The 22,241-nt window shown below is 40.9% G+C and overlaps 1 protein-coding gene across 1 annotated transcript in view; it reads right to left on the bottom strand.

The window, feature by feature from the left end:
- meis1b (Meis homeobox 1 b) overlaps nucleotides 1-22,241 on the bottom strand; it is a 605,459-nt gene that overhangs the window by 85,047 nt on the left and 498,171 nt on the right. The window contains exon 8 of the transcript XR_012388410.1: nucleotides 9,393-9,468. The gene's annotated coding sequence lies outside the window, so the exon portion shown is untranslated. The remainder of the gene's footprint in view (nucleotides 1-9,392; nucleotides 9,469-22,241) is intronic.

The raw sequence follows: 22,241 nt of genomic DNA on the forward strand, positions 1-22,241 counted from the left end.
CGGGTGCTGATATTACTGAAATATATCACGGCTATCAGCCAATCAGATTCGATAATCAGACAGAACTGTCGTATAAATGAGCAATATCACTTAAGTAGCAGTGTGATATGGCTGTATATCGGCACTGGTGGGAGGCGTGCGTTGGCATGAGGCCGCAGGCCGAGTATCTTAAGTGCCACACCAGTGGCCATATACATATCACACTGCTACATGTGTAATATTGTGTTTGTACAACAGTTTGATGACATAATTGTGTATGTAAAAAATAAAAATTAAAAAATCAAACACAGCTGATGCCAGAACAGCAGAAACCATTGCTCGTTTACCAATGTCACATTAGAGCTAGTATTGTACGATTCTCTAGCGTAATGTCTAAGTGATAATAAACAAGCAATTTTGCTCACATTTTAAGATTATAAGGCTAAACGGCATGAAATGAGATTTTCCAATATTTCTCTGTTTCAATTTAGGAGATCACAATAATTATACCCAAAAAAGCCAAGAGCAAAGCAAACACTACCAGATTACTATGGTATAAATGCATCACTACAACATATAAAAGCTGTATAACAATTTGTTCAGCTGTAGAAAACACTGTTTTGCAATCCCTAGGACTTATATATATATATATATATATATATATATATATATATATATATACAACAGTTCTGTCTGGTTATCGAATCTGATTGGTGGATAGCCGTGGTATATTAAAGTAATATCAGCACCCGTACAGCCTCTTTACCCTGTGTGTATTACTCCGCCCACATACAACCAGTAAAAAGCCGACACTACAGATCTAAAGTTTAAAAGATGCTTGCTCAGCTGTTTAACTGTCAGCTTATGATTTGAATCCAACGCGGAAGAAAGTAGTTCCTCATACAAAAGGGTTTTTGAGACTCTCCATGTTTGATTTTGTTTTTATACACACAATTATGCCGCCAAACTGTTGTATAAACGCAATATCACACTCGTAGCAGTGCGATATGGCTGTATATCGGCACTGGTGGGGGCACTAAGCCAACACACACCTCTCACCAGTGCCGATATACAGCCATATCACACTGCTACTCGTGTGATATTGCTCATATATATATAAGCAAAATCACAAAATAACTTGCCGTAAGATCTCTTAAAATACATCAGTTTCGTTTTTTTGGGTACCAGCAAACCATCAACCATAAGGGGTCATAACAGAAACAATCTTTTGTATGTTCTTACTACACAAATAAATGAGACTTCACACTTTTAGTTTTGCAATCCTCAACGCAAAACACTGTTTACACACAGGCAAACCACCAGAGCCCCTACAGAGGGCAGTAAAACTCGCTTTCCAAAATCCATTATAGTCAGAGTTGGCGCTCATCTGTTTGTTCAGTGGATCCTCTGGGGTTTTGCTTTCAAGAACATACAGAGTCAAGTTTCAAGTGTTTGGAAAGTCTTTGAAAGGCAGTTCATAAGGGGAAGAAGTGTGGAAAACTGTAGGGTCCGAGGGACTAATTAAACGCATGGTGGTGGAGAGATTCATAATGGTTATTGTTGGCATTGCTTGAGGGTTTAATTAAGCAGCCTCGTGTCTAATGATGTGATAGGGGACGTTGCATTTTTCTTACAATCCTTCAGGGAGAGCGCAAGACTGTACAATAAAAATCAGCTCAGTAAAAAGCGTCGTCAATACATGATGTGGGAATGGCTATTGGACAGTATGATGATGGAGAACGGACATTGTTTCACAAACAAGACTTCAGTCAATGGTTCGTTCACAGTTGGGCGCATGAAGGTGTAGACCAGGGGAGGCCAACCCTGTTCCTGGAGAGCCAACTTCCTGCAGATTTCAGTTGCAACCCATATCAAACACACCTGAACCAATTAATTAGGACCTGAACACCACGTGATAATTACAGGCAGGTGTGTTTGATATGGGTTGCAATTGAAATCTGCAGGAAGGTGGCTCTCCAGGAACAGGGTTGGCCACCCCTGGCGTAGACTCTTACCAAGCAGACTTTTGATAATTATAAGTCTAGACTAAAATAATTACCGTTTTGAAAACAGACATGATCATGTTGTACATACCAAGATGTATACTGTAAATCCCAAATCCACTTTATCCCTGCTGAAAAATCCAGCTTAAACTAGCTGGTTGGCTGGTTTTAGCTGGTCAACCAGGCTGGTTTTAGAGGGGTTTTGGCCATTTCCAGGCTGGTTTCCAGCCATTTCCAGCCTGGTCTTAGCTGGTCAGGCTGGAAAATGACCAGCTAAAACCAGCTTGACCAGCCTGGTTTAAGCTGGACATAGCTGGTTTTGGCTGGGCTCCCAGCCTGGCTAGGCTGGTCAAGCTGGTTTTAACTGGTCATCTCCCAGCCTGACCAGCTAAGACCAGGCTGGAAATGGCCAAAACCCCTCTAAAACCAGCCTGGTCGACCAGCTAAAACCAGCCAACCAGTCTAGGCTGGTTTAAGCTGGATTTTTCAGCAGGGAAGTGAAATGAGCGTAGTTAAAGTTGCAGTAGGTGACCTTCCACAATGCTAACAGCTTAGCATAAATCTCTGAATCACAGTCCCTCCCCTGCTGTCCAGAGCCACGCCTTCTGAAACAGGAGCATGCGCACCTTAAAGATGACAGCAGAAGAACCTTTTCTCATGTGTTAAAAGCGACTAGTCTTTGTCTGGCGGAGTACAGGAATTACTCTCATTACTAAGCCAAACTGACATGCTATTTCAGAGCGAATATTTAGAGTTGCATGGTAAACATAGGGAGAGACTAGGCGGAATAGCGCTATTTACTTGTGTTTTGTTGTTAAACTAATTAAAATCTACATTATCGATGCTGTAAAAGGTCCCTTATGAAACTGAAAATAGCCTTATCAATCTTTCACTGGAAGATTTTAGTGGCTGAACAACACTTATGTGAAGATATAACCTATTTGTAACAACATCTAACGTTACATCAGCTTTGCGTGAAGCTAAAAAAGTTTTAAAACAGAACATTACCTTTCTAAGGCCCCGTTTACACTAATGCGTTTTAGTTTGAAAATGTATAAGTTTTGCTACAGTTACGCCATCCGTCCACACTACGCCAGAGTTTTAGAGTGCCGAAAACGGAGCGTTTTGGAAATGCTGGAGAGGCCGTTTTCATTCTGAAACGCTGCTGCTCCGTCTCAGTGTGGATGAGGGAAAGACGGAGACATCTGAAAACGGAGGCGGGGCTGCTGAGACTCTCTACCTGATTGGGGCTTTGTGTCATTGCGTATCCTTCCCTTATTCGTCAAGCCCCTATCAAATGACTATTCCACATGGCTTTAACCCTACCGGAAGACAGCAGACCAGCCTTCACTGTAAACAACAACATGGACAAAGAAATGGGAGCGTTGCTTGCACTATAGTCTGTTTTAGGCATGATTGTGCAGTTATTCATTTGTTTACAACTCGACTTCGTTGTCTGTCCACAAAAACACCTCTCTTGCTCTCCTTGCCATCGCGTTCATTGTTCAACCGGCGTTTGTTGACTAACAATAACTAAATGTCGAGCGTGACACATGCTTTCTGTTTATACTAGAACGCGCATGCTCAGAGTGCGCGAATGCTCACATGATATGCGTTTTTAGTGGCGTAGTGTGGAGATATGTTCAGAAACGCTAGGTGAAACGCTCGTGTGGACACGGATCGTTTTTGATCTAAAACGCCGTTTTAAAACTAAAACGCACTAGTGTAAACGGGGCCTAAGAGAAATCCTTCAGCCATGGTGTCATCCTTTCTCCAGCGTGCAAAGGTGACTCCAATATTGATTCAGGTTTTTAACAAGTTTTAATTCAGCATGTTTTTGCTGATCGCGCGCGCTCGTGCACTCTCTCTCGTGAACGCGCAGCACGTCTATGCACAAACAGCGGTCGGCAGAGCTGCGTACAAACAGCTGCGCGGTTATTCAAATCTGCATTTGTTGACAGACAGTTTGAGCTACTTATCGGTATTATGAGAGATGTCGGCACAAACATTTTTTAGTTTTATGCCTTACCCAAAATATTAAAATACATATAAATACATTTAGATCATTTACTTTAACCATTACTATTGGAACGTGAAGAGACTTTCAACCAGCACAACAACACGTTTCTGAAGAAAATCACCTACTGCACCTTTAAGTCAAAATTGACAGAAAGTTAACTGTACTCACTTGAACTCAGTGTTGAAAGTAATGAGGTAATTAAATACCTCATTACTTTAACTTAACTGGAGTAAGTTTACAGTACTCGTATAGATTAGTTTTTAACTCAAATGGTTTGTAGCAATCGGTTTCCTCAAATGGTTTGAGTTAAGCAATGCACTGCTTTTGTTGTGCTTTAAAATACAACATTTGAATGTTTGTAAAAAAAAAAGTCTGTTGTAAAATGCATCAATATTATTCATTCATTCATTTATTTATTATCATTCATTTTCATGAACTGACCCACATGACAAACTTATTGAATAGCCCTGGTTTATAGATTCAAGACTTTACTATTTCTCAGAGGAAGCTGTAGGAAGAACCTCAGTGTGTTCACCTCCCTTTGCTCCCTGTTTTAATCACCAAACGTGACCTCAGCGGTGCGGTTGTTGGCCTAAAATAAATGTTCGGGGCCCTGGACCCAAAGGGAGGCAACCCCTGCTATGACTGATGGAGCGGAGCCTGACCCGCAGGCTGTTTACTCTAGCCCACCACACATTCTTCACCCTTATTTGTGCCACCTTCCATTCACCTTGTTGGGGTAGAAGGATAGATTAATCAGGATAAGAGACTTTTATTTACCCTCGCTGGGCTGAGCGGGACAAATTACTTTTGAAAGTCAGACTCGGCTGGGAGCCCGGTGCCTGCCACAGAGCTGCCTAGGGGGCTTGGAGAATCGACTCCCCTTTTCTTTGTTTTCTTGTTCTCTCTTACAGGGGTTTTGCATTAAGAGGAAATGACGGCATACTGAAGGCACGTGCTCAGATTCTGATCTGACACATTGATCTATGATGCAGCGTGGTGGGTTCTGAAATGGCCTTTAATTAGAGCATTTCACTGTCAAACAATATTGGGCTGATGTTTTAAAGGATTAGTTCACCCCAAAATGAAAATGGTAAAACTTCCGAATAATGGTCCAGATGTTAGTTAATGTATTTACTTACATTCATTCATCCCTTTGGATCAGTCCCTTTATTCATCAGGGGTTACCACAGCGGAATGAACCACCAAAATATCCGGCAAATGCTTTACACAGTGGATGCCCTTCCAGTTGCAACCCAGTACTGGGAAACATCCATACACACTCATTCACACACATACTCTACGGCCAGTTTATTCAATTCACCTATAGCGCATGTGTTTGGACTGTTGGGGAAACCGAAGCACACGAAGGAAACCCACACCAACACGGGGAGAACATGCAAACTTCACACAGAAACGCTAACTGACCAAGCTGAGACTCGAACCAGTGACCTTCTTGCTGTGAGGTGACAGTGCTAACCACTGAGCCACCGTTTCACTCTTTACTAATATTAAGTATCGATAATCTTGCATTTATTAATCATAGTTCAACATTAGCTAATGCATTGTTGTAAATATAAAACCCAGGACAGGAGACTCGTTACACGCAGAAGTCTTTATTGAGACATGTTGAAACAACGTGGTAAAAATCAGGCTGCCGTGAGGGCTTTTCTTTTTCTCGATTGCTTTACAAAATACTTTTGGTTAGGTTTAGAGAAGGAGGAGGGTGGGTCAGTTGATCTGTCAGTCAGCCGACAGCGAGAGAAAAGCAGGCATGGATGGCACTCAAGAGAGAAATGTGAGATCTCTAAAAGCGCACACAGTCTGCAAAAAACGTAGCTCCTGGAACGTATTTGGTGCCCTTCAGAAAGGTATATAAATGTACATATTCATAATGAGCCTAGGTTGATATTATTAGCCTGCTTAAGCAATATTTCTTTTTATCAATTGTCTACAGAACAAACCATCGTTATACAATGATTTGCCTAATTACCCTAACTTGTCTAATTAACCCAACTAAGCATTTAAAGGTGCTGTATGTAAGTTTTTGACTAATTTATTCATTCATTAATTTTCTTTTCAGCTTAGTGCCTTTTAATAATCCAGGGTCATCACAGCGGAATGAATCGCCAACTCATATAGCATATGTTTTACACAGCGGATGCCCTTCCAGCCGCAATTAACCCATCTTTGGGAAACATCCATACACACTCATACACTACGGACAATTTAGCCAACCCAATTCACCTGTACCGCTTGTCTTTGGACTGTGGGGGAAACCGGAGCACCCGGAGGAAACCCACGCGAATGCAGGGAGAACATGCAAACTCCACACAGAAACGCCAACCGACCCAGCCAAGGTCCGAACCAGCAACCTTCTTCTTGTGAGGCAACAGCACTACCTACTGCGCCACTGCGTCACCCAGTTTTTGACTCATCTAAAACAAAAAAAAATACTGTGATATGTTTGCAGATATTTAAGAAACATGCTGAGTGAACATTCTTGTTTATCTGAAAAACAATGCTGAAGTCAGATATTCTGCTTTAAAAATGTGCGTACATGCCGGAATGCAGTCTTTGTTTTGGTTCTCTTAACACGCCTAATGCCAGTTTAGCCAACTATATTTCAGCACCCCGGGTTTTCTTGATAGAAAACTGCATATTTCATTCATTCATTCATTCATTCATTAATTCAGAAAAGCTCTCAAAATAAGTGTCTGTGACCAAAACGCGACCTCCGGTGGACAGTGGCAGACTGCGAAATGAGATGCAGATTCAGAGTTCCAACAATATAAACATACATTTTACGAATGTAAACATTAGGTGAGCAGGTTACATTGTAACATGACGAGATTTTAAGTGATAAACAACTGGGCTTTTTGCACCAGATGAGACACCATAGAAATTTAAATACAGCCATTGAGAAGCACAGAATAGTACACTCACTGCACTCCCAATGAAATGGTAAGGTTTAGAATCTAATTAATACATAATAAAACTCTTTAACATTATTAAATGTACTTGCGGAATCACATAAGGTTCAATTTCAAATGGTTTATTTCATTGTAATAATCTGAGGTGACTATCTGCTGCTGCTTTCAGTAGTATGGCAGTAAATGTCATGTAAAATGGCATTCAAACTCAACACTGAATGAAGCACATGAGGTGTAGCTGAGGTGATCATTGTCTGTTTATCGTATTGTTCAGCTGCAAGAAATAGAAGCTGTTTCTAAAATATACATTTTTGGTGTTGGTTAGGACAAAAACTCCTTTTTTATATGGAAAATATTCCTTTTATCGCGTGCCTTTGCTTTAATATAGAACACGGCTTAAATCAGCCTTGTTGGTCCTCAATCTGGCAACCTGCACTTGTGTTTGTTTTTATCCAGGAATGCAATACCTAATTTAACCCCTGGGTGTCAAACTTACATACTGCACATTTAAATGTCACTTTAAGCTAAATACTAGTACCTTGAAAAATATCTAGTCAAATATTATGTACTTTCATGATCTAAGATAAAATAAATCAGTTATTAGAAATTAGTTATTAAAACTATTATGTTTAGAAATGTGCGCCAAAAAATTATTTCTGTTTAACAAAAATGGGGGAAAATATACAGGGGCCTACTAATTCAGGTGTCACTGACTCGGTCGCAGTCATTCCCCTCGCTGGCCAGCAGAGGTCATCATCACCGGACTTCTAACACATTACATCATCCTCATTGACTGATTGTCACACACACCTGTAGCACATCTCATAATCACCTGGCAAACACATATAAGCAGCCAGGGCCGGCGCAAGCTGAACTGCCGCTCTAGGCAGAGGACGATCACGCCGCCCTCAACCCCAATGTGAAAACGAAAGTGACCGGTTATGAAAATGAAGTGAGGTGTCGTAGACCTCTTTTCCGGTGCTCTATGCGTGGATATAACTGAGGACACGCGGGTGCTGAGGGAGGGAGGTGTCGCGGACACTGCGCTCTTTATTCTGCCGCCCTATGCGCGGATATAAATGAGGATGCGCGGGTGTCGCGGACCTCAATTCTGCCACCCTATGCGCGGATATAACTGAGGACACGCGGGTGCTGATGGAGGTGACGCTGACGCCGGCCTCTCTATTCTGTCATCTATGTGCGAATATATATGAGGACGCAGGGGAGGTGTTGCGGACATAACTGAGGATGCAGGTGGTAAGGAAGGTGTCGTAGACGCCGCCCTCTCTATACTGCTGCCCTAGGCGGCCGCCTAGGTCGCCTCTATGGATGCGCCGGCCCTGTGCGCAGCACTCACACACGCTTCAGTGGGAAGTCTTGTTCTGCCCCGGCTAAGACTACTGAGCAGTTCACATCCTTGCCTGCTTTCCCGTTGATTACCTTGGACTGTATCTCAACCTTGTCTTGCCTGCCGCCTGCCCTGAACCTTAGCCTGAATACCGACTTTGATCCTCGCCGCCTGCCTCTGACCCATGCCTGAATACTCACCTTGTGTTTGCCTGCCGCCAGCCCTTCGACTTGATACTAATGTGTTTGATGTGAGGTCGCACACGCATAACATCTGTGTGCTCATTGTTATTAAACTCTGTTTATTAAATATACTGCAAATGGATCCCTCTGTGTCAGACCCTTCGTTACATCAGGAGGGCTAATAATTCTGACTTCAACTGTATATATTGTGGACAAAAAAGTATTTATATTGTAACCTAAGGAGCATAATAGTAGTAATAAGAATAAGAACAACAGAAATCCATGTCATGACCCATCTAAAAGTGTGTAGGCTATAGTGTGTGTTATATTTTAAAGGAAACCTGTGTGAAAACTCTCCAAATGCTTGTTTGGGTTGGGTAAGTGTATCAGGTTTTCAAAGCGCTCAGACCTTCACAGAGATCTTTCTTCATGGTGGATCTTGCATGCTGAGGTGGTGTGTAATGGAATTGATCCAAGACAGTGGTTTATTCAGCAGTGTTAGTGGGAGTGGACCGCAGCTGTCGCTACATATATTTCCTGAAGAACGGTTCTGCCTTGTAGCTGAAGGCTGCGAATTCAGATTTCTCCCCAATGACAGATTATGGGTTTTAAGGAACATCTGTACACATACACACACTGTCAAGGGAAATGCGTGTTGTGCGTCTGTAAGGGATCGAGTTGGTCCCGTGACTGCGACCCAGTTAAACAAGACCTGGCTTTAGAAAAGCAGCTGACACGCATTTATTTTATGGTCATTATGCTCTAAACTATTGCTTTGCATATTTACACAATATACACACCCTCATAATAAACTATATATTTTAAATAATTGTCTAATAGGTTTTTTTGTTGAACCATACAAAGGTCATTTATGTGTAGAGAGTCAATTCAAACACTCACACTGACCAGCCACTTTATTAGGTACACCTTACTAGTACCGGGTTGGACCCACTTTTGGCTTCAAAACAGCTTTAATCCTTCGTGGCATAGATACAACAAGGTACTGAAAATATTCCTCAGAGATTTGAGGAATGATAGCATCACACAGTTGCTGCAGATTTGTCGGCTGCAAATCTATGATGCAAATCTTTCAATCTGCTGGAACCAGTCTGGCCATTCTCCTCTGACCTCTGGCATCAACAAGGCATTTGCGCCCACAGAACTGCCACTCACTGGATATTTTTTCATATCCAGACCATTCTCTGTAAACCCAAGATGGTTGTGCGTGAAAATCCCAGTAGATCAGCAGTTTCTGAAATACTCAAGGTGTCGTCTGGCACCAACAACCATGCCACGTTCAAAGTCTTTTAATTAACCTTTCTTCCCCATTCTGATACTCGGTTTGAACTACAGCAGATCCTCTTGACCATGTCTACATGCCTAAATGCATCGAGTTGCAGTCATGTGATTGGCTGATAAGAATTTTGCGTTAATGAGCAGTTGGACAGTGTACCTAATAAAGTGGCCGGTGTGTGTATGTTGAGTTAACATTAACAAAGTTTAAGTAATGCTTAACAGATGTGTTGCTCACTGTTAGTTCATGTTAACTAATGAATTAACTAACATTAATATACACTTATTGTAATGTGCTACCAGAAAATCTTTTCATTGAACAGCACTTGGGAAATATTTTATTAAAGAATTCAAATTTCACAGGAGGGCTAATAATTTTGACTTCAGCTGTGTGCTTCTTATTGATTTGAAGAAGTATTATTAAAGAGCAGATTTTAGTGTTGGGTTAAGAACACCACTTATGCTTATTGGGGTGTATTTATTGAAATAAAGTGAATGTTGAGTGATGTTAAGGAAAGGTATTGCAGTGTATTTGGCTGAAATAAGTGCTTTATAGAATGTCAGGAGAGACTGTTTTCCCCCTTGTGATGTTTGTGTTTTATGGCTGAATGTGGGAAGCTCGTACGCGGCTCAACATTGATGGGAGTCCACTGTAACTGTGGTTAAGGGTGTAGCAAACTCTGGGCCCTTCACTTTTATGATCTGAATGAAGTAGCTGGAAAACAAGCTCTCACCCTCTAACCTCTCAAACAGACTGCAAACGAAACTTTCAGAGTTTATTTACAGTGATTCTTGTGCCATAATGTTGCTCAGTCTGTCAGTCTGTCTGTCTGTCTGTCTGACTGTCTCTGTCTGGTTTGTCTGTCTGTCTGGTCTGTCTGTCTGGTCTGTCTGTCTGTCTGTCTGTCTGTCTGTCTGGTCTGTCTGTTTGGTCTGTCTGTCTGTCTGTCTGTCTGTCTGTCTGTCTGTCTGGTCTGTCTGTCTGTCTGTCTGTCTGTCTGTCTGTTTGGTCTGTCTGTCTGTCTGGTCTGTCTGTCTGTCTGGTCTGTCTGTCTATCTGGTCTGTCTGGTCTGTCTGTCTGTCTGTCTGGTCTGTCTGTCTGTCTGGTCTTTCTGTCTATCTGGTCTGTCTGTCTGGTCTGTCTGTCTGTCTGGTCTGTCTATCTGGTCTGTCTGTCTGGACTGTCTGTCTGGACTGTCAGTCTGGTCTGTCTGGTCTGTCTGTCTGGTCTGTCTGGTCTGTCTGTCTGTCTGTCTATCTGGTCTGTCTGTCTGGTCTGTCTGTCTGTCTGTCTGTATGGTCTGTCTGTCTGTCTGTCTGTCTATCTATCTGTCTGTCTGTCTGTCTGTCTGTCTGTCTGTCTGTCTGCCTGCCTGCCTACACTCTCAGAAATAAAGGTACTGGATCTGGAAAAAAAAAAAAAAAAAAAATAAATAAATAAATAAATATATATATATATATATATATATATATATATATATATATATATATATATATATATATATATATATATATATATATATATATATATTCATTTTTGTTATTATCAGTGGACTATTGGTAGTACTGTTCAATTTTAGGTTGCTATATAATTTTATACTGTTTATGTATATATAAAATGTGTGCGTGTAGCAAGACACAAACACAAATAAGTTTTTCAAATCATATTACTAGTGTATCAATACTGTTCATAATTACCGAAAGATTATATATTGTTTGTTATATTGTATATAAAATGACATTTGTTTAGGTCTTGGTTGAGCTTGTGTGTAAAAAAAGTTCATTTGAAATTGGTGTTAATTGTATGCATTTTGTAACAAAGCAACAAGAAATGTATTATTTGTATAGCCAACAAAGACGGATGTTGTGCTAACTGTGTTAAAAGTTTAGGAAACTTGTTAAATATATTGAAAAAAACTGTCATAGCGATAGTAAAAACTGTGTAATTTTATAATAATAAATATAGGCGAGGCAGTGGCGCAGTAGGTAGTGCTGTCGCCTCACAGCAAGAAGGTCGCTGGGTCGCTGGTTCGAGCCTCGGCTCAGTTGGTGTTTCTGTGTGGAGTTTGCATGTTCTCCCTGCCTTCGCGTGGGTTTCCTCTGGGTGCTCCGGTTTCCCCCACAGTCCAAAGACATGTGGTACAGGTGAATTGGGTAAGCTAAATTTTCCATAGTGTATGAGTGTGTGTATGTGGATGTTTCCCAGAGATGGGTCGTGGCTGGAAGGGCATCCGCTGCATAAAAACTTGCTGGATAAGTTGGCGGTTCATTCCGCTGTGGCGACCCCGGATTAATAAAGGGACTAAGCCGACAAGAAAGTAAATGAAGGAATGAATAATAAATATAAAAATATATATTAGTTCAATATTATTATTAGTTGTTTCTCATTTAAATAACTAAAACTACAAATTTTCATTGTAAGTTTATGATAGCTAAAAGAAATAAAACGTTTGGTGGTTACACTGTAATTTAGCGTATCCTTGAAATACAAGTTCCATTTACTTACTACAGTAATTGGTCCCACTTTATATTAAGTGGCCTTAACTAATATGTACCTACATAGGAATTAATAGTTTGTTACAATGTACTTGTTGCGTAAATACATGCATTTATTTTGTAATTATGCGTTATTAAATAAATGTATGTAATTACATCTGTAATTAACTTTTGTAATTACATTTGTAAATACACTTTTGACCATCCCTTACACCTTAACCCACCCTTAAACCTACCCATGCCACCAAACCTGTCCATAACCCAACCTCTATCCCAACTCAAAAGCACCACAAGTGTTCTCAAATAGATTATAAACACAGTAAGTACATTGTATTTATTTTTTGATGTAAGTACATAGTAGTTAAGGACACTTAATATAAAGTGGGACCCAGTAATTTCCTACAAAACTTCACAAAATGGCCACTCGGTGGCGCTCTAAGACAGCTTATTTTTTTGAGCACACGAGTCTGTTGGCACACAACGGAAGAATGGTATGCTTCTCAACCTCTAAAACTGTAAACAAATTAACACAGAGTCTGGTGACAATTACACGAATTACAATAAATAACGGCATGAATGCCAGTAACAGCTGAAGCAATCAGATTCATTTTACTGTTTAGTAGGGTTACAACACAAAAATGGTGTTCTGGGTGTTTGCAATGTCGTACTGGAGCCCACCCTTAAATGTTTGCCATATTCTGGTTTAAGTAGGCCTGTGTCTTGGGTCCCTTCTTTAGCATTGGTTTGCATAATTATACTATTTCCCCCCAGAAAACTACATTAGTAAACGTGATGTAACTATGTAATATGCATTTGAAGATTAACATCAACCTTTTAACATTCATTCAATTGTTTTCCTATTGCTTAATTCCTTAATTCATCAGGGGTCGCCACAGCGGAATGAACCGCCAACTTATCCAGCATATGTTTTACACAGTGGATGCCTTTCCAGCTGAAACCCAGTATTTGGAAAAACATTTCAACATTTAATACATTATTAAAATAAAAAAAAATAATTGAAAGTACTTACTATTTTGTAGAACACAGATTAAATTCAGGGATAGTTGCATGTAATTATGCATAAATACTTGTAATTACTGTAGTAAGTAAAAGGAACAAGATACGCAAAATCACAGTGTAACCACCAAACATTGTGCCTCTTTATTTTATTTATTTAGTAGTTATCATTAACTTACAATGAAAATTTATATTTTTAGTAATTTAAATGAGAAACAAATCATAATTATTAATACTGAACTAATATTGTTTATATTTATCATTTTAAAATTAAATAATATAATATTAAATAATGAAATAATAATGACAAAATAAAAAATCCGGAAAAAAATGTAAGACTATTGCTCATTGGTTGATAATGCATTATTGTTAATACAAATAATAAACAGCGCTACAAATATTAATAATCTCCTATTATTAATTTTAATAATTTTTTAAAAAGGTAAACATTTAAAAGGAAACAAACAAACATATTCAATTTGACAACACTTGTCACTTTCTGGGGTCCGCCAACACAATCTCACGGCAATTCGCAATACGATTTTTTTATCCCTCGATGACAGTTTGGTTTAGGGGCAGGGTACCCCACCTCCTTTTTTAAATTGTACATTTTCGTTCAAATTAGCCACTGACAAAACATAAAATAGTTACGTTTCCTCATGAGATCAGGCTGGATCTGCGCTATTTGCAGCACATTTCTGTATTTGCAAACATACCCTGCAGGCACAGGTCGTTAACATGATGTCATATTGATGTTGAACCCAGGGCCGGCACGTCCAGGCAGCTACGATATGATGCGTTGAGGGTGGCGTGATCGTCGTTTGCCTAGAGCGCCAGTTCAGCTTGCTCCGGCCTAGGTGGGGGCATGGGTTTTTGTTTGGAAATGAAAATCGGGTTGATGTCAGAATCCAACGTCAGGCCGAAGTCAATAGCCCCTTTCACACAGTGATACCGGTAAATATCTGGAAAATTTCCGGAACGACTTTACCGGTAAATTAAAAAAAGCGCTGTTCACACAGGCGAGGACGTTACGGAATTTTTCCGGAAAAGAGCATTCACACATCCATCGCAAAATGCCGTTAAATTCTGACATCATTAACTAGAAATGAGCTCTAAACGGCTGCGCTTGTGTTTGTAAACATTTGACTACATCACAAACTCTGTGGATGGATCAGTATTGTGAACAACTCCAATGAAAACATAGAGAAACACTTGCGCATGTCGAGATGTTCATGATATGTGTGTGTGCTGGCGCTATGGGCGCTTGAAGCTTGAAGGTAAACAAACAACGGATTATGATAAACTTTTTATCGATAATTATTTACACAGTTAGCATTAGGAAGGAACATATAAATGTTATCTGACTAACATCTAGCAGCTAAAGGTGTCCGGAAAAATATTCAAAGGCTTTTATTCTCATAAACCGCGCGCACGTGAATGCGTCTGACTGTTCTGATTGGCTAAAGCAGGTGTCTCACGTCAGCACGATCTAGACGTGTAGGCGCTCTTTCCGGAAATCTTCCTTCTGCGTTCACACAGCGCAGCATTCCGGCAAATTACCAGTAATGTTACAACTTCTCTTTCCGGAAAATAGCCGGAATGAATTTACCCGTATTTTCAAAAAGGGCCCGTTCACACATACACACCTTTCCGGAAAATTGCCGGTAATTTTCCGGAAAGGTCTGTATGTGTAAAAGGGGCTAATGTCAAGTGTCCAACCTAAAAGCTGTAAGCTTGTAAAAGAAACATCGTCACACCGCCATGCAGGGTTCGTTTTAAAGACGAAATGCAGCCATACATTCCACTGGCTACATAATTTGTGATCTCCAGAAATGTATGTAGGGCTACGTTTTTCGCTTACCTTCATATAGATGGCTTTTCCACTGTTACCAGTTTGTCCAGTAGCTTAACATGTACGTCAGTGGACTTGATACGCAGAGAGGAGTTGACTGTGACAACAGGGTTCCAGAACGGTTCCAGAAAGCAGGTAAGACAAAAACAAAAGCCAAAAAATAAAACAGGGTTAGAACGTGGTAAAATCTGAAAACGTGGTAAAAATCAGACAAGGGCTTTTCTTTTTAAGGATTGACTTTGTTGATTGGGTTTAGGGAAGTGGGTGGGCAGGTCAATCGGTGCTTTTAAAAACACTATTGGTTGGGTTTAGGGAAGGAGGAGGGTGTCAGTCAGTTGGTTGTTCAGTCAGTCAGTCAACAGCGGCCTCTGGTGGATTTATGCAAGAACAGCAGGCATGAATGGCATTCGCAAGAAATTTAGGATTTCAAAAAACATACACAGCGACCTCTGGTGGATTCGCAAAACAAAACTGCAAAAAAAAAAAAAAAGTAACCTGGGGCATATTTTAATCTCTCCAGAAATGTATGTAGGGGAAAGTTTTTCGCTTACCTTATTATGGACGGCTTTTCCACTGTTACCAGTTTGTCTAGTAGCTTAACATGTAGGTCAGAAGACTTGAGATGCAGAGAGGAGTTGACCATGACAACAGAGTTCGAGTCCTGTGAAGAATGGTACCAGAAAGCAGATAAGACAAAAACAAAAGCCAAAAAATAAAATAAACGAGTAGATAACAGGGTGAGAACGTGGTAAAATCTGAAAATGTGGTAAAAATCTGCATTTTTCTGGATTGCCTTTTAAAACTGTTGATTGGGTTTAGGGAAGTGGGTGGGCAGGTCAATCGATGCTTTTGAAAACACTATTGGTTGGGTTTAGGGAAGGAGGAGGGTGTCAGTCAGTTGGTCGTTTAGTCACTCAGTCAACAGTGGCCTCTGGTGGATTTATGCGAGAACAGCAGGATCGAATGGCATTCGCAAGAGAAATTTGAGATTTCAAAAAACATACACAGCGACCTCTGGTGGATTCGCAAAACAAAACTGTAAAAAAAAAACGGAACCTGGGAGATAATCTCTCCAGAAATGTATACAGGGGTACATACTCAGAATAAGCCTGGGTTGAACAATAGTTCAATAGTCTGAACCATACCACCTGGGAATGACCAACCATATTTCCCTCTTCTAATATTTCTCTTCAGCTTGTTTAGCCTCTATAATACGGGTCCTAGCAGGTGCTCTTTAACACTTGTATGCCTGAAAGCGTCAGCGCCCGTGTTTACATTCGGAGACAGTTTTGATGGAATGTTTCTGTAGGGCACACGGTCCAATGAAGCCTTTATCTTCAAGCAAATATGCAGGGAAAATTGTACTTCCCCTCTGACTGGGCTGGAAAAGAGACAAATGATTCCTGCGCGTGGAGCTTTGGAAATGTTCTCTGTGAGACAGCTGCCGTCTAGACTGTCACCCTGACATGTCAGGGTTGCGCCGTAGGGTCTGATCTGAAGAAGAGCACTTGACAAGAAGCTTTACTGATCCTTGCGGCCTGTAAGATTATCTGCTCTCCTTTAAACATCCCGTGCCTCCGTCATACCTGCTTCTGAAGCTGAAGAAAATGAAAGCAGGGGAGCTCAGGTGACCTGTGAACCCGCTACACCTGAACACACACTCTTTTTCGGATGTGCATGGTGTACATTTGATTTGGTTGAAGTTCAATACTTGTCATTTGTTTGGCAATCTGTGAATTCAACCAGCTTCTAATGGTAAAAATGGATTAATTTGATTGTTTATCATCACACTCGATCAAAACAGTCTGTAGAAACACTCAGAGGGGGAAAGCCCCGCCCACTAATGACTATCTCTGCCTCATTAGCATAGGATGATAGTCTTGTTTTTGATTCTGCCACTATGCTGACACACAGGCATTTGTAGCTCCGCCCTCTTCTGAAAAGAGCACAATCTCATTTGAATTTAAAGCGACAGTCACCAAAATGGCACAATTAGGATCAAAGCCTAAAAGGGACAGATTCAAAGAGTTATAAAGCATTATATGTGTGGTATTTTGAGCTGAAAAGGGGGCATAATAGGTCCCCTTTTAAGGGTCACGAAACACCAAAACACATTTTTTGAGCTGTTGACAGTCGTATATGTGTCCCACACTGCTAAAAACACTATTAGGACACCTATATTTCACTAAAAAGTGTAAATTGGTTGTTTTTGCGTTATTTCAAGCAAATTCGTACTTCCGGTTTGAAACGAATTTTTTAAACTGCGTCACGGTCATGACATAATAGCCTGTATTCCAGCGTGCAGACTGGACGTCTGTGCCAGAGTGTGTCTATTAAGTCTTACAGTGTGATGCATTAATGCATGAGTAAAGCTTGGTTCAAACCAATCAGCGCGCTCTATTGTGCAACTTCATTAATATTTATTACTGTCACAGTGTTTAGACGACAGAGACGCCACGTTGTGTTGGCAAAACAAGCGTGAAGTGTTGCTTTTATAGTTTGCTGCAGTTAAGTTTTGTTTTGATTTTCTCTCTGTGAGAGCGCAGCTGGAGTCACGTGTGGATTAACAGTGTACGCGACGCTCGACAACAATAACTTACGTGTCTAAGGAGGATTATTGTTTACCTGAGAGCTGTTCTCATCTGCAAACGCTGAGATCCGGATTCGCTTGTAGTCTCCTCTTAATAAAGACGCGGCTCTAGTTGCTGGTGATTGTCCTGTCTCTACAGATTTGGTAAGTGAGTGACCAGTGCTCTTTGTTTATTTAGTTTGTTCGTATTGAACTAACTATTGCACAGAGTGTAAACATGTTAGCACCACAACCAAACTTTAACCTCGTGTAGGATTTTCACCGCATTTTGTGACCGGAATAACACACGCGGCTTTCTGACACTACCTGCCGTGTGCATCTAAGTTTCCGGGAAATGCTGTTTTTTTTTCTCTCATTCGCCGTGCGGTATCAAACATTGCATGAAAAATACACGCTTACAGCAGTTCCTCGAATCAAATATCTCGTTTGTCGCGAGGGACATGAATGAATTCCCTGAACAAAGAGCCAAACTGCAGTTAAAGTCCACCATTTAATAATTTGGCAAATAATTCGACTACAGATGTCCATGTAAACACAGTCACTTTCTCCCCTGTGTGTGTGTATTTTGACTCTGAAACTCAGCGCACACAAATAGACGCTCCCACACCATTCCTCTTTTCTTCCTCCGACACTCCCCCTAAAGAAAGCTGGACACGCCCACTTTTCTGACTTTTTCCAAAATAGAGGTGTGAAAACACCCTGCTGAAACGAGGGGGTTTCAAGGCCCTTTAAATCTCCTTGGGTTGCTACAATGCTAATCATAACAACAAAAAACAAAGCTAAGTAAATTCCCATTTTCATTCAATTCAACTGATTCAGGCCTGTAACATAATACGGCCTAAATTAGGACTGGCAACACAACTGTCACATTCTTGACCCGTTTCCTGTTTTTCCTTCGCGATGTGCAAAGCTATTAAAAGCCAATGGTAGGAAATACCACGGCTGATGCGAGTTGCCTGAGTGGCTAATGGTGATTGTGCTTGATTTAAGTCGAATGTGTCATTAACTAATCGAGCGCTATTCTCCCAGTCTGAGGTCTGCCAACTTCTGCCCCTTCAAAAGGATCCCATTAGACTTCAATGGAGAGTAAACAGCCGGTCCGTAAGACAGAGAGTTTAAAGAAACATCATCTATCACTCCGCCAGGTGTGACCTTGCTCCTTCAACACTGACACCGAGGAGAACACGCTCTCTTTCTCAGGTCAGATGACAAGCGCTGTTATTATGGGACGTCTATGCATGGTTGCATGATTTAAAATAATTCGCCCTCCTGTAAATTTAGACTTTTTTGTGCAAATATTTCCCAAATGATGTTTAACAGAGCAAGGAAATTTTCACAGTATTTCCTATAATATTTTTTCTTCTGGAGAAAGTCTTATTTGTTTTATGTCGGCTAGAATAAATGCAGTTCTTAATCTTTTTAAACCATTTTAGTGTCAAAGTTATTAGCCCCTTAAGCAATACATATCCTCCTGAGACCCCGTCCTTTGACCTGTATCCTCTGTAGTGGACATTGCGTTTTCATGAATTTTCTTTGATTTTTTTGAGCTGCTCTGTCAAGTCCTGTTATACTGTTCAGAGGACATCCTGGGCTTTCTAGTGATATGTCATTTGATTGGCTGACATGCTAGGAACCACTTCTTACACTTCATCTAAAATGGCCGACATACAAAAAATACATTTTATAGGAAGGAGTGAGGTATGTAAAATTTAGCTTTTTAAATGTTTTTTTTACTATTATTATTACATAAATATTTGTTTATTAAAGTGTCAGCAACAATACATTTAGCTTTTAAAGCTGTTAACTTGTTTGTGTTTTCAATGTCCACTATAGTGGACACAAGGACCATCCTAATGTAATTAATGTTGTAGGAGGCAGAACTGAAGCAGATTCTTTATAAGATAGTTGAGGAAGACTCTGACTTAGAGCCTGACAATCAGACGATTAGAGAATTAGAGACAATTAGAGAATGACAATCAGTTTTAAATCGCTTTTATGCTAAATTTGTTTTAACATGTTAAACTTCCTTTTTTTGAGTTCGGCTCTCTTACAACACAGTTTCCTTTTCCACGAGAGTGAGAGTGAAAGTAAAGAGTGAGGAGGCTCATTCTCTCATTTACATTTACATTTAGTCATTTAGCAGACGCTTTTATCCAAAGCGACTTACAAATGAGGACAAGGAAGCAATTTACACAACTAAGAGCAACAATGAATAACTGCTGTAGGCAAGTTTCAGGTCTGTAAAGTGTAAGACGCAAAAACATTAGAAATTTTTTATTTTTTATTTGTAGTAGTTAGTGATGGAGCCAGAGAGGCAATTGCAGATTAGGAAGGAAAGTGGAGACTAAATAGTTGAGTTTTTTGTCGTTTCTTGAAGACAGCGAGTGACTCTGCCGTTCTGATGCAGTTAGGGAGTTCATTCCACCAACTGGACAAATTGAATGCGAGAGTTCAGGAAAGTGATTTCTTCCCTCTTTGGGATGGAACCCCGAGGCGACGTTCATTCACAGAACGCAAGTTTCTGGAGGGCACATGGATCTGCAGAAGTGAAAGCAGATAAGGAGCAAAGCCAAAAGTCACTTTGTAAGCAAACATCAGAGCTTTGAAATTGATGCGAGCAGCAACTGGCAACCAGTGCAAACGGATGAGTAGCGGAGTGACATGTGCTCTTTTAGGTTCATTAAAGACCACACTCGTGCTGCTGCGTTCTGAAGCAGCTGAAGAGGTTTGATAGAGTTAGCTGGAAGCCCAGCTAGTAGTCCAGTCTGGCGAGAACAAGAGCTTGAACAAGGAGTTGAGCTGCATGTTCAGATAGGAAGGGTCGGACCTTTCTCCTTCTCAAACTGCAGATGCTCTGTTTAACTGTTTTCTCGCTAGTGAAGTGTTCAGTTTTTCCACTTACAAAGTCCGCCATGTAAATATTAAATGCGCCATGGAACGACACAACTGACTCTTAAAGGGAACGGGAGATGAGACTGTGATTGCTTTATTCTCAAAACACACCCATAACTCATTAAGAGAATAAGCTCAACCCTGTTAGACCATGCGGCGTGGCGCAAAGCGGATTTTTTCATCGTTACAATAGTAAAAGTGGATTCGGACATGCACTTAATGCTTTTGTGCCTGGATCATCAAAATAGAGCCCTTGGTGTAAAACTCTGTTGTAATGTCCACACAATCACACTGTAAACAGAGTTTTGGACAATCTTTACTCTGGCCGGAGTTGTCAGAAAATGTCAGTTTCAGTCACCTGACACTGCGTTTCCTTGTGGACAATCTGCGAAACCCCATAGTAAAAAGTGCGGTTTTGAAAATATCCATGTTCCTGTGGACAGGGTCTAACATTCTTGGCTGCAGATTGGTAATTTTGTTCTTGCGTGCCAGTCATGAGAATGTGTGCGTTTGTGCGCAGGTATGAAACCCAGTTCGATTTTGAAGAGTTTTGTGAGGTCCAGGGGTGCAGTTGGGTAAACACGCCGAACAGCCTGTCCTGTGTCCCTGGGACGGAAGCCAAGGTGACACCAACAAGGCAGCTCAGATACATGGAGAGCGCCGCATGCTAGAATCCACACACACCTGCCCAGCCCGGCGGAGGTGTTTCAATAACACAGAGGCCAAATACCTCCCTGCTAATATTGACTCAGACAGTGGAAAGGATATTGATGGGTCTTGTGTGTGTACTCAGGAAGAACAGTGGCATTGTTTGGGAAGCCTCCTTTTCTGCTGTCCGGAGAGTTCTTTATCAGCGGCTGTGTGTGGAGAGCTTGTGTAAAGTTGGTTTTCTGATAACGTGGGCTGCAAACGCCACAGCAGATGCACTGTTATGTTATTTGCTGAAATGATAAGGCAGCTTAATGAATTGGAGTGAAACCTACATGTTGTTGCAGACTCTGTGACTTCACTTCTTCGTTGTAGAGATAAATCATTGCTGGAATACTTTATTCATAGACACTTCTTGGGCTAAATCTGCCATTTAAGAAGGCACGGTGGTTCAGTGGTCTGTACTGTCGCCTCAGAGCAGGGTCGCTGGTTCGAGTCCCAGCTGGGACATTCTTGTGTGGAGTTTGCATGTTCTTCTCGTATTGGCGTAGGTTTTCTCAGGGTGCTCTCCCACATAGCAAAATTTCTCTGGCCCAGCTCTGGCCCACAAAATCAGGTTTTGCTTGGTCCACATGCCGCAGTGAATTACGGTACATGACTGGACCAAATCTGGCTTCTAGACAAGGGCCAAACACAGACCATATCTGGGCCAAGTCTCAGCCAAGTTAATAACTCATAACTGGGCCTGAACTGGGCCAGTAAGGTTGGTGTGTCACGATTGCAATGAAACTGATAAACCCATGAAGCATTGCGCTTTAGGCACACTATGGGCCTTGTTTTTTCTCAGGGACCTGATTGGTAGAATTGATTTATTTAATCAAAAATTATTTAAATGTATTTTAAATGTGGGTCAAGACTGACCAAACTCACGTGGCCCACAATCAATTTTTTAAATCTGGGCCAAATACTATGTTTTACATCTGGCCC

This window comes from Danio rerio, chromosome 13 (assembly GCF_049306965.1).
Source record: "Danio rerio strain Tuebingen ecotype United States chromosome 13, GRCz12tu, whole genome shotgun sequence".
NCBI lineage: Eukaryota > Metazoa > Chordata > Actinopteri > Cypriniformes > Danionidae > Danio > Danio rerio.